The following is an 11,650-nucleotide window of genomic DNA, read 5'->3' on the forward strand; positions in this document are numbered from 1 at the left end:
TATATATTTTTTGAGTCTGTTTCAGAAGTAATCGCCATAGTTGTTAATACATTTATCCCACTGTAAGACAAGACGGCCAGTGTCTTCAAGGAAAAATGTTTAGGGTTGCCTATGGAAGCATGTCTGTAGCTAGACGAGCACATCTTCGTCCGAAGCAAATCGACGGCCCGAATCTCTTTCTTCAGGGCTCCAAAAATATGCAAACCGCACGGAGAGGGATCGCGACTGTATGGAGGCTTTGTAAGGGCTTCCTAGCGAAGCTTCTGCACCGTAGTCGAAATGACCTTGGCAACATATGGTAGGGCATTTCTTTCGCAGGCTGCAAAAGTTTCGCTGGGAAGCTCCATATAGTCCCGATCTCTCCTCATGCGATTTCCGTATTTCTGGAGCCCTGAAGAAAGACATTGGAGCCGTCTATTTGCTTCGGACGAATAGATGGGTGCATGGGTACACCCATAGTTCTGTAGGCAACTGCAAACATTTTTTCTTGAATGCATTGACCATCTTGTCTAATAGTGTGATGCATGTATTAACAACTATGGCAATTACTCTTGAAATAATTAACAGTTTACTTACTTTTTCCATCCGTCTCGTTTCTTTTGCTTGCCTCATCGATACTCTCACCATTTGTAAATAGCGGGTGGTTATAATTAAAATGCAGCTACTCACGGAGGTCTACTTTAGGCTGTAATTATCGTATGGCAGCGAAACTTGATATACATGCTAATCCTTTAGTGTGGAACTGATGTACTATGGAAAGTAATTAGTTCCAATTTTGGCCACCAGGTGGGAATCTGGCGCTTTACAGCAACTCGTCGATGTCTCCGGTGCTCGTATTGAGCAAACTCTGCTAGCGGCAATTAATAATAAAATCAACATTATGCCTTTCTCATTTAATTGAGCTTGTCTGCCCACGTCCCATTCCAAATTCATTAGTATGGAAACATTTACATACTTCTTCATTGCATTCACAGCGTCAGATTTGCACCTGGCGGCCAAAATTGGAACAAATTATTTTCCATCATAAATCGGTTCTGCATTAACGCAATAGAATATCCACCAATTTTCGCTGCCGTACGATATTTACAGCCCACAATGGACCTCTGAGAACAGCTGCACTTTAATTATAACCACCCAGTACCTGCGGCATGCTTAACAGCTACAGTCGGATTGGCGAACATACCACAATCAAGAACGAATTTTTCACTCTGCAGCGGGTTGTGGGCTGATATGGAACTTCCTGGCAGCTTAAAACTGTGTACCGAACCAGGACTCGAACTCAGGTCCTCTGTCTTCATGCAGAAGTGCTTTATCGTTATATGCTTTCTTCCTGGGCTGCTAATCCTCTTAAGTTACAAAGGAGAACTTCTGTGAAGTTTGGAATGTAGGAGGTGAGGTATTGACGGAAATAAAAGCACGTGGACGGGTTGTGAATAGTACTCGGGTAAGATCAGTTGGTATTTTTGTATCCCACCTGGAAGGCGGCGCGTTTACCTGCTCCTGTAAACTGAAGGGTAGGCCGAATGTAGGAAGCGAATAGGAACAGGTGACATAAAAAACTCGGTACTGCTTTTAACGTAAAAGTGCATTTAATAGAGAATATTAGTCAATGACATATACGTAACTTTTGGTAAAGATGAGCACGTAGGTGCGAAGCCGGATGTACCAAAGCTAACACAGGCAAAATCTGTAGTGGCTCGCCCACTATGTAGATGGAACAATGTTGGTTGGTCGTCAGGACCCGAGCAAATGGGGAGAATCTGGAGCAGCGCTCGTAGAGCTGCACAGCCCCTGCTAGAGGGCGCTGTCGTGGGTGTCGGTGTCATGTTGCCAACCTAAGAACTTGTACCTACACTATGGCATCGTAGCTATCGATACCACAGGTGTAGCTCTTACCCATAAAAGAGAAGGCTCCTGCGTTTGAGTCCCAGTCTGGCACACAGGTCTGATTTCCCAGTAAGATTCAAAACACAAATTTGAAAACTTCGTTTATATAAATTCAAACGTAACTTCACAACTTGAATTTTAAAACAAATTACAAAGGATAAAACAGCTCATAGCAACTACAGTACCTACACACTAAGTGAAAATCTAATTCTGTGACCTGGTGTATCTCTGTAACCAATAAAAAGTAGACTCGTGTTTCATTCGAATTAGTCTCTAGTACCACTTCCTAAAACATCTACTACCAGCTGAGTACCCAGCGTTGCCTTGGTATGTATTTATGCCAGTTCTTTTAGTTTGTCTCCTCCTAGCCTCTAAATCTGTCCGTCTCTTCCGCCTCCTCTCTGCCCATCTACTCCAGCCCATTCTCTGTGTCCATCTTCTCCACACTCCACTCCCCAACCATCTTCTCTTGCCCCTCTCTCTGTCGATCTGCTACTCTCACTCCCTCTGTCCATCTGCTGCTTCCACTCTCTGTCCACCTGCAACTTCCTTCTCCATCTGCTCCTCCCCTTCTACCTCCTCTATCCCCCCTGACCCCTCTCAGGCCATCTCTCGTTCCCCCTCTCCAGTACTCCTTCTCCTGCTGCTTCTATCTACCTCTTCCTCTTTCCTTTCTCTGTTCATCTGCAATTCCCCTACTCTCTATCCGTCTCCTGATCCCCAGCATTTGTATCCATCTCCTCCTTCCCCCTCTCGGTCTGCCTTTACCCTCTTCCGCCACTTTCTCTTCACGTTATCACCCCCACCTAAATACGAATTTGCTAGCTGTTGCCCCAACAGTACTTCTATGTACCAGTACGTATGATGTCTGATCGAAACTGGTCCAGTGGTTGTGGAGGAATTGTGGCACACACATAGATACTCAAACGTGTATATTCATTTTTGTAATCTGTATCGCCAATTCCCGAAGCACACTGTAAAGATCGCGAGACATATGAAAATTCGACCTGTCGGGCAACGGGGTTTATAACCATTGTTGCCGTAAGGACTGTCAGCTCTGTCTTCTAATTTCTCACTGTGTGCCACGGTACACTACAATCGCCTACAAATTTCATCATGTATTCTTCCTACTATTGCCTTGAGTCTCAATGCGTACAATTTCGTCATCCGCTACCCTTTCCGATTTGGCAGTTTTTATGGACAGAAGTTTAGGTGTGTTTACGTTGCGGATGCACCGTGAATATAGAACGAGCAGACGCCGAAACTACACTACTGGCCATTAAAATTGCTACACCAAGAAGAAATGCAGATGATAGACGGGTATTCATTGGACAAATATATTATACTAGAACTGACAAGTGATTACATTTGCACGGAATTTGGGTGCATAGATCCTGAGAAATCAGTACCCAGAACAACCAGCTCCGGCCGTAATAACGGCCATGATACGCCTGGGTATTGAGTCAAACAGACCTTGGATGGCGTGTACAGGTACAGCTGCCGATGCAGCTTCAACACGATACCATAGTTCATCAAGGGTAGTGACTGGCATATGTGACGAGCCAGTCGCTCGGCCACCATTGACCAGACGTTTTCAATTGGTGAGAGAATTGGCGAATGTGCTGGCCAGGGCAGCAGTCGAACATTTTCTGTATCCAGAAAGTCCCGTACAGGACCTGCAACATGCGGTCGTGCATTATCCTGCTGAAATGTAGGGTTTCGCAGGGATCGCGTGAAGGGTAGAACCATGGGTCGTATCACATCTGAAATGCAACGTCCACTGTTCAAAGTGCCGTCAATGCGAACAAGAGGTGACCGAGACGTGTAACCAATGGCACCCCATACCATCACGGCGGGTGATACGCCAGTATGGCGATGACGAATACACGCTTCCAATGTGCGTTCACCGCGATGTCGCCAAACACGCATGCGACCATCATGTGCTGTAGACAGAAGCTGGATTCATCCGAAAAATGACGTTTTGCCATTCGTGCACCCAGGTTCGTCGTTGAGTGCACCATCACAGGCGGTCCTGTCTGTGATGCAGCGTCAAGGGTAACCGCAGCCATAGTCTCCGAGCTGATAGTCCATGTTGCTGCAAATGTCGTCGAACTGTTCGTTCAGACGGTTGTTGTCTTGCAAACGTCCCCATCTGTTGACTCAGGGATCGAGACGTGGCTGCACGATCCGTTACAGCCATACGGATAAGATGCCTGTCATCTCGACTGCTAGTGATATGAGGCCGTTGGAATCCAGCACGGCGTTCCGTGTTACCCTCCTGAACCCACCGATTCCATATTCTGCTAACAGTCATTAGATCTCGACCAACGCGAGCAGCAATGTCGCGACACGATAAACCGCAATGGCGATAGGCTACAATCCGACCTTTATCAAAGTCGGAAACGTAATGGTACGCATTTCTCCTCCTTACACGAGGCATCACAACAACGTTTCACCAGGCAACGCCGGTCAGCTGCTGGTTGTGTATGAGAAATCGGTTGGAAACTTTCCTCATGTCAGCACGTAGGTGTCGCCAAACTTGTGTGAATGCTCTGAAAAGCTAATCATTTGCATATCACAGCATCTTCTTCCTGTCGGTTAAATTTCGCATCTGTAGCACGTCATCTTCGTGGTGTAGCAATTTTAATGGGCAGTAGTGAATGAGTGATGAGGGTATGGCGAGGTACGGCTCAGTGCGCGGTCGCTCTGGCGCGCGCTCGGGTGGGTAGGGCATGGCAGGGCGCTGTGAGTAAACAGAGGGCTGGGTCGGACCCCAGCCCTGGGTCTGGGTGTGGGTCTGGGTCTGGGGTAGCAGCAGCAGCCAGGCGGCCACGACCTAGCCGCCTATTGATCCGCGACCTGCTCTCTCCTCTCCTCCTGTCCGCTCCTCTCTGCCCGCCGTGGCCCACAAACAGACGGCACAACACGATACAGCCGCGACCAGCAGGAAGCTGCCCCGGCACACGTTTGCCGCCGCGTCACGGCACGTCGCTCCTTCCTCCCACGAGCTGAGAGTCCCCAGTCGGACTTGATACGACGACCACACCCTAAGACAGAAAAAAGGGCGCACCACGAAGGAAATCGCACCATGCAGGAAATCGCTAGATGTGACGTACAAACAAATTATTATAATTTCAGAAAATTTTGATCATTTAGTCAAGAGAAAGAGCTTCTCAAATTGAAAAAGTTAATGTCACGTTGTTCCATATCTGGCCCTTTTTCCATCAGTCGTTGGGTTTGGCATTTATTGATAGGGTTTTTGGATGTCCTCCTGAGGCTTATTTTCGGGACTGCTGCTGCCATCTGGAAAGTAGGAGTAGTAGATCTTTGCACCGCTAGGTGGCGAGAGCTGCATATCTGATGAGTCAGTCTGCGGAGTGGCATTCAGCTGGGAGGGCGTGCTGCGTGTCCGCAGTACTACTACTACTACTACTACTACTACTACGTGATCAGGCCCAGTGGACCGCACGCAAGTTTCCTCCTCCACTGTATTCTGTCCATTGCTGCTATCCGCCATTCGTCCACATCTATTGACACTTGGTTTAAATCTTCCTGGAGTCCATCCCTCCAACGCTTCTTGCGTCTCCCTGGCGATCTCTTTCCTGTAGTTGTGAAATCCAGGAGCTTCCGAGGCCATCTGTGATCCTCTATCCGGGCCACATGGCCGGACCACTGCACTCGTTTGGCTTTGACAGTTCCTGCTATGTTGGGCTGCTGGTATAGTTCCTCAAGCTCTTGGTTGTATCTGATCCTCCATTCCCCTGTATCTGCATCCAGAACCGGACCGAAGATCTTCCGAAGCACTTTTCTCTCAAAAACAAGGAGCTCATGGAAGTCCTGTTTCCGGATACTCCATGTCTCACAGCCATATAGAACAACAGGCTGGATCAGGGTTTTGTACAGTCGAATCTTGAACTGTCTGGAGAGATATTTGGACCGAAGCAGTTGTGCTAGGCTGTGGTAAGATCGGTTTCCTGCTTGTATTCTGGCATTGATTTCTGCTTCACATGACGAGTTCTCAGTGAAAAGCGCCCCTAAGTTTTTGAATTCTTGCACTCTCTTGTAGGAATGGTCCCCAACGTGCAGTGATTGTAGATGATCAGCAGTCTGACAATGACCACGCGTCATAACGAGGTAGTCTGTCTTGGCTTCGTTTATGTTTATCCCAAATTTGCTGGCAGTCTCCTTTAGTGCTTTGGTCATTTGCTCCATCTCCTCTTCCGACCTAGAGAGTAAACAGAGGTCGTCTGCATAGGCTAAGTATGCCAGTCTCTTTCCTTCGATTTCAATCCCTTCATTCTCTTGGAAGGTCTCGCGTACGATCTTCTCGATGGCAAAGCTGAACAGGATAGGGGACAACCCATCTCCTTGCCTGAGTCCTGTCACAATTTTAAACTCCTCAGTTACGCGATTTCCCATCTTTGCGCGTGTTTCGTTGAGACAGATCTTTATTAGATTGATGAGTTTCTCTGCTTTGCCAAACTCCCTTAAACAGTTGAGCAGGCTCTTGCGATGTATGCAATCATAGGCCTTCTTAAAATCAACGAATAAAATATGCAAATCTTTACCATATTCACCCAGTTTCTCAGTGAGAGACTGAAGATGTGATGTACTGTCGACTGTCCTGGCCGGAAACCTCCCTGGTACTCCCCAATCACCGATTCTGCCACTGGCTGAATTCTGTGTATGAGGCAATTGGACAGGATCCTGCCTGTCCACAGTGATTTCTGTAATACTCTGTGTTTGGTGGGTGGCGATTTTATGATGGATCCGCGAACAGAACAGCGCGTGTGTATCAAATTATGTGCGAATCTAAGGAAAAGTGCTCACAGGTCATCACCGGCGACGAGAGCTGGATTTACGGTTATGACCCAGAGACAAAGCAACAATCGTCCCAGTGGAAGATCCTGGGCTCTCCAAGACCCAAAAAAGCGAGACAGGTGAAGAGCAAAGTCAAGAGCATGCTCATCGTTCTCTTTGATACCAAAGGAATTGTGCGCAAAGAATTCGTCCCACCCAACCAATCAGTGAAATCCGCGTACTACTGTGACGTTATGCGAGAACTCCGTGAAAACGTGCGGCGACAACGGCCCGAACTTTGGCGTCAAGGGAACTGGCGGTTGCATCACGACAACACGTCCTGTCACATGTCCTTGCCCACCAGGACCTTTTTGGCAAAAAACAACATGGCGGTTGTACCCCACTCAACATGCTCGCCATATTTGGCACCTTGCGACTTCGCGCTATTTCCAAAACTGAAACTCAAGTTGAAAGGCCGTCGGTTCGACACTCTAGAGAGGATTCAAGAAGCATAGCTGGCAGTGATAAACACCCTCAAAGAACAGGACTTCCAGAAAACGTTTGACCATTGGCAGAAGCGCTGGGACCGGTGTGTACGTGCGGATGGAAACTACTTCGAGGGTGATGGTGACCATTAGTCCAAAGCTAAGGTTTTCAACAGATGGCGGCACCAGTCCCAAAACTTTTGTATAGGACCTCGTATTGTGCCAAATTCTGTCCAATTGGTGCGTTAGATCGTCAAAATCCCGATCTGGTTGGAGGGCCCTGCACGCAATGCTCCAAACATTCTCAATTGTGGAGAGATCTGGCGACCTTTGTTGGCCATGGTAAGGTATGGCAAGCATGGAGGCCAGTAGCAGAAAGACTCGCCCTGTGACGGCAGGCATTATCTTGCTGAATTGTAAATCCAGGATGGCTTGCCATAAAGGGCAACAAACCGGGGCGTAGAATATAGTCGATGTACCTCTGGGTTTCAGAGTGCCGCGGATGACAACCATATCAGACCTTCTATGAAATGAAAGGGCGCCCCAGACCATGACTCCCAGTTGTCGGACCATAAGATGGACGACCGTCAAGCTGGTACCCCAAAGCTCTGTGGGGCGTCTTCAGTGATGGGCCCCGCATCGAGCCTAGCCCCAATGACCAGCGAACACGTGTCTGGAGACGCCGCAGACAGGTGTGAGATACCAACTTGATGTCAAATGGTTCAAATGGCTCTGAGCACTATGAGACTTAACTGCTGAGGTCATCAGTCGCCTAGAACTTAGAACTAATTAAACCTAACTAACCTAAGGACATCACACATATCCATGCCCGAGGTAGGATTCGAACCTGCGACCGTAGCGGTCGCTCGGCTCCAGACTGTAGCGTCTAGAATCGCACGGCCACTTCGGGCGGCTTGCGTTTGCAGATAAACCAATATTACTGTTTCAGAAAAAATTGATGAATTATCCAAGAGAAAAAGTGTCCCAGACTAAGTCAATTGAACCATTTTTTGTAAACGCAAGTCACATCTACCGATTTCCACCCATTCGTATTTCTTAGTGGTACGTCGCTTTTTTTTTGTCTGAGTGTCTAATTTCCGTGGGGCAGCTCCGCGCCAGCGTGGATACTAAAAGTACGAGTGGGTACCAACGTACACTGACGAGCCAAAACATTCTGACCACCTGCTTAACGACTTGTTGATCCACATTTGGAACTCGATACAGCAGTGATTATGCATGGCATGGATCCAAAAAATCCATGGTAGATTTTCGGAGGTATGTAGCACCGGTTAACTACGCAAGATCAAGAAAATCCCATAAATTACTTGCTGGTGGTCTCTGGGCGCGAATCTGACTACCGATAGCGTCTTATTTGCATTTCATTTGGTTCGGATCAGGCGAATTTGCTGACCAAGAAATCAACGTGAGTTTACTGCCATGCTCCCCTTTCTTTCATCTATATCCGCATTTATACTCCCCAAGCCACCCAACGGTGTGTGGCGGAGGGCACTTTACGTGCCACTGTCATTACCTCCCTTTCCTGTTCCAGTCGCGTATGGTTCGCGGGAAGAACGACTGCCGGAAAGCCTCCGTGCGCGCTCGAATCTCTCTAATTTTACATTCGTGATCTCCTCTGGAGGTATAAGTAGGGGGAAGCAATATCCTCGATACCTCATCCAGAAACGCACCCTCTCGAAACCTGGACAGCAAGCTACACCGCGATGCAGAGCGTCTCTCTTGCATAGTCTGCCACTTGAGTTTGCTAAACATCTCCGTAATGCTATCACGCTTACCAAATAACCCTGTGACGAAACACGCCGCTCTTCTCTCTCTCATCTGTCAACCCGACCTGGTCCGGATCCGACACTGATGAGCAATACTTAAGTATAGGTCGAACGAGTGTTTTGTAAGCCACCTCCTTTGTTGATGGACTACATTTTCTAAGGACTCTCCTTGTGACATTGACAATAATGCTTCTGGATGATGCCATCACTGTCGGTGAAGAGATCAAGCGTGAAGTGCTGCAGCTGGTACGTAATAACGCTGTCGGTAAAGAGATCAAGCGTGAAGGGTTGCAGCTGATATGTAATAACGCTGTCGGTGAAGAGATCAAGCGAGAAGGGTTGCAGCTGGTACGTAATAATGTTCGCGTAGTCCACTACTGCCGTGATTTCTTCCATTTCGACCAGAGATCTCAATAAGTGCCCAGGTGAATCTCCACCTTACCTTAATACTGCCCCCACTGGGTTACCTCCGTGGTGCGGTACTGATTTCATGCGGCTCGCCTGGATGGCAGCGTACCCGCAAACAACAATAGACTTGCAGTAAAAAAGATGCAATTCCTCCCACCAGGTGACACGTTTCCATTACTCGACTATCGAACTAGATGATTCCATGCCCAGTAAAATCCTAGTTGACAAAGTCTTTCGGCCAACTTCGGAACGTGCGAGGGCTTCTGCTGAGGCGCCAATTGTTTAGCAACGTGTGCTGAGCAGTGTTCCAGCATCAGCATTGAACTTTGTCTTCAGAGCTGCCGCGGATCGCCGCCAATCTTCCTTTGCAAAGCGGGTGACTTCCGATCTACACGTACTGTAATGAAGTATGGACTTCCGACACCTTGTTAACACAATTATTTAACCATTTTTCGGTGCTGTTCAGGACATTAACACGCGATTAGCCGATCTGCTTCGCCATTCCCGAGATGCTTTATACCAGGCCTCGAGCCACAACAACGTGCCGTATTTGAAATTCGCTTATCTCAGTGGATTTCTCAACTGAAGGTCTTAATCATCGCTGGAATTATTCCCCATTTGTCTCTGGTCCGCATACATACTTTCATTATCGTGTTGGGCAGTGGGTACATTGTATTGGCTCATCAGTGTTGCTCTGTTTCTGATTATCTGATATTCAGAATAATAAAAACTATTATGTACGTGTTCCACAGTGTTCAGAAATTAATCACAAACATCGTGTTTGGCAGACGATCTAGAGCGTGCCCTTGGTATATCACTGGTCGTACGGCATGGATGCTAGAAAAAGAAAGGAATTTCACCAAGTAGTTATGTTAAGACAATGGACTGTACTTGAGAGGTGGCATGAGCCCCCTCTCATATTTCTATCTTACGATTTTCCTGTCTAATTGCATGCAGTGAAAAGTCGCTATTCCTTCACACGCGGACTTCCCATGCAGCGTCTCTCGTCACCCGGGTGGTCCGGTGACAGGCAGGCTCTGCTGATCTGGAAAGGGTTAAGCCGACAGGTGTGAGGAAGTCGAGTGAATGCTTTGCAGACGCTGACATTGTCAAAAGACACGCCCGGAGATGTCTGAAGTAGCGGCTGGGCTAGAGGTTCAGTTAACTTTGCAGAAACTTAGCGAAAACACTTTCTGGCGGGCTACCAGGGAGGCGTGGGAATGACTTGTGTACCCAGGCAGTTGTGGCGAGAAAATTCCTGCGCTTTCTGCAAAATAGTAACTGTGATTGGCTTGCACAGGGCATAGCTCCGTGACGGAGCAAAATCAGCGCAGAAATTGGCGCCAAGACTCTCCATTGTTGGAATGGTAGTGTTCCGGCAATGGAGTGGAATTTTCCGCCGGTTTTCGAGTTGCTGATTGGAACGTTTAACCACAGCCACTGTCGTGGGGGCGGGAATGTTGTGTGTTCGGCCTGTACGGGTGCTCTTGTGGGTAGTCGGCTCTCGTTTTTCGGTCGAGGACGTCGAAGCAACCAGCCATCGCCTCCGGTACGCCAAATCGTGTTCTTGCAGTTAAGAAGACAGATTGGTAATGTATGTCCGCAGCACCGGCAGACAGGGATTTTCCTAGGTGATAATCAGAGTTCAGCAGAGCGCGCCTGTTCGTCTTTTTATAACTTTGTTCTGTCTTGGGTAGCAGCAATTAATGTTGGGTTGGCTATATGTTTTCTCTTAAGATTTGAGTTGCAAGGAATTGGCTCCACATACCACTTCGTCAAAATCCTCACAATCTAGTTTAGGCACAACTTCACATTCACAGCGTTTGTTTGAGTATCCAATTTGAGCCAATTTGATGTATTGTAAATGTTTCATGTGTTTTTGTTTATTATTTTGTGTTTAGTCTTAATAAATCATATTGCTATTTTAGACAGAACTTACATTCTGTTAATCGGTAGAGCAACCCTATCATTTCTCACTATGTTAATGAAACCTTCGTTTATTTAACTTATTTATCAAATTAAATTATTGCAGATGCCAAACTCTCTTCTACTCCACTGGCAGGGTTGATTAGAGTCAGTTCGCGTATTTTTTTTAATCCTTGTGCAACAGCAAAGTCGGAGTTAGAATAGGGGGGGGGGGCTTAGAGCATCATTTACATATGTAGATTCTAGAAGAATTTAGTGTTAAATACACTGCTAGCCCTGGCATCTCGCATACTCACAAGACCTCGAATTTGGCAGACGATCTAGAGCGTGCACTTGGTATATCACTGGTCATACGGCATG

Source organism: Schistocerca piceifrons, chromosome 3, assembly GCF_021461385.2.
Source record: "Schistocerca piceifrons isolate TAMUIC-IGC-003096 chromosome 3, iqSchPice1.1, whole genome shotgun sequence".
NCBI lineage: Eukaryota > Metazoa > Arthropoda > Insecta > Orthoptera > Acrididae > Schistocerca > Schistocerca piceifrons.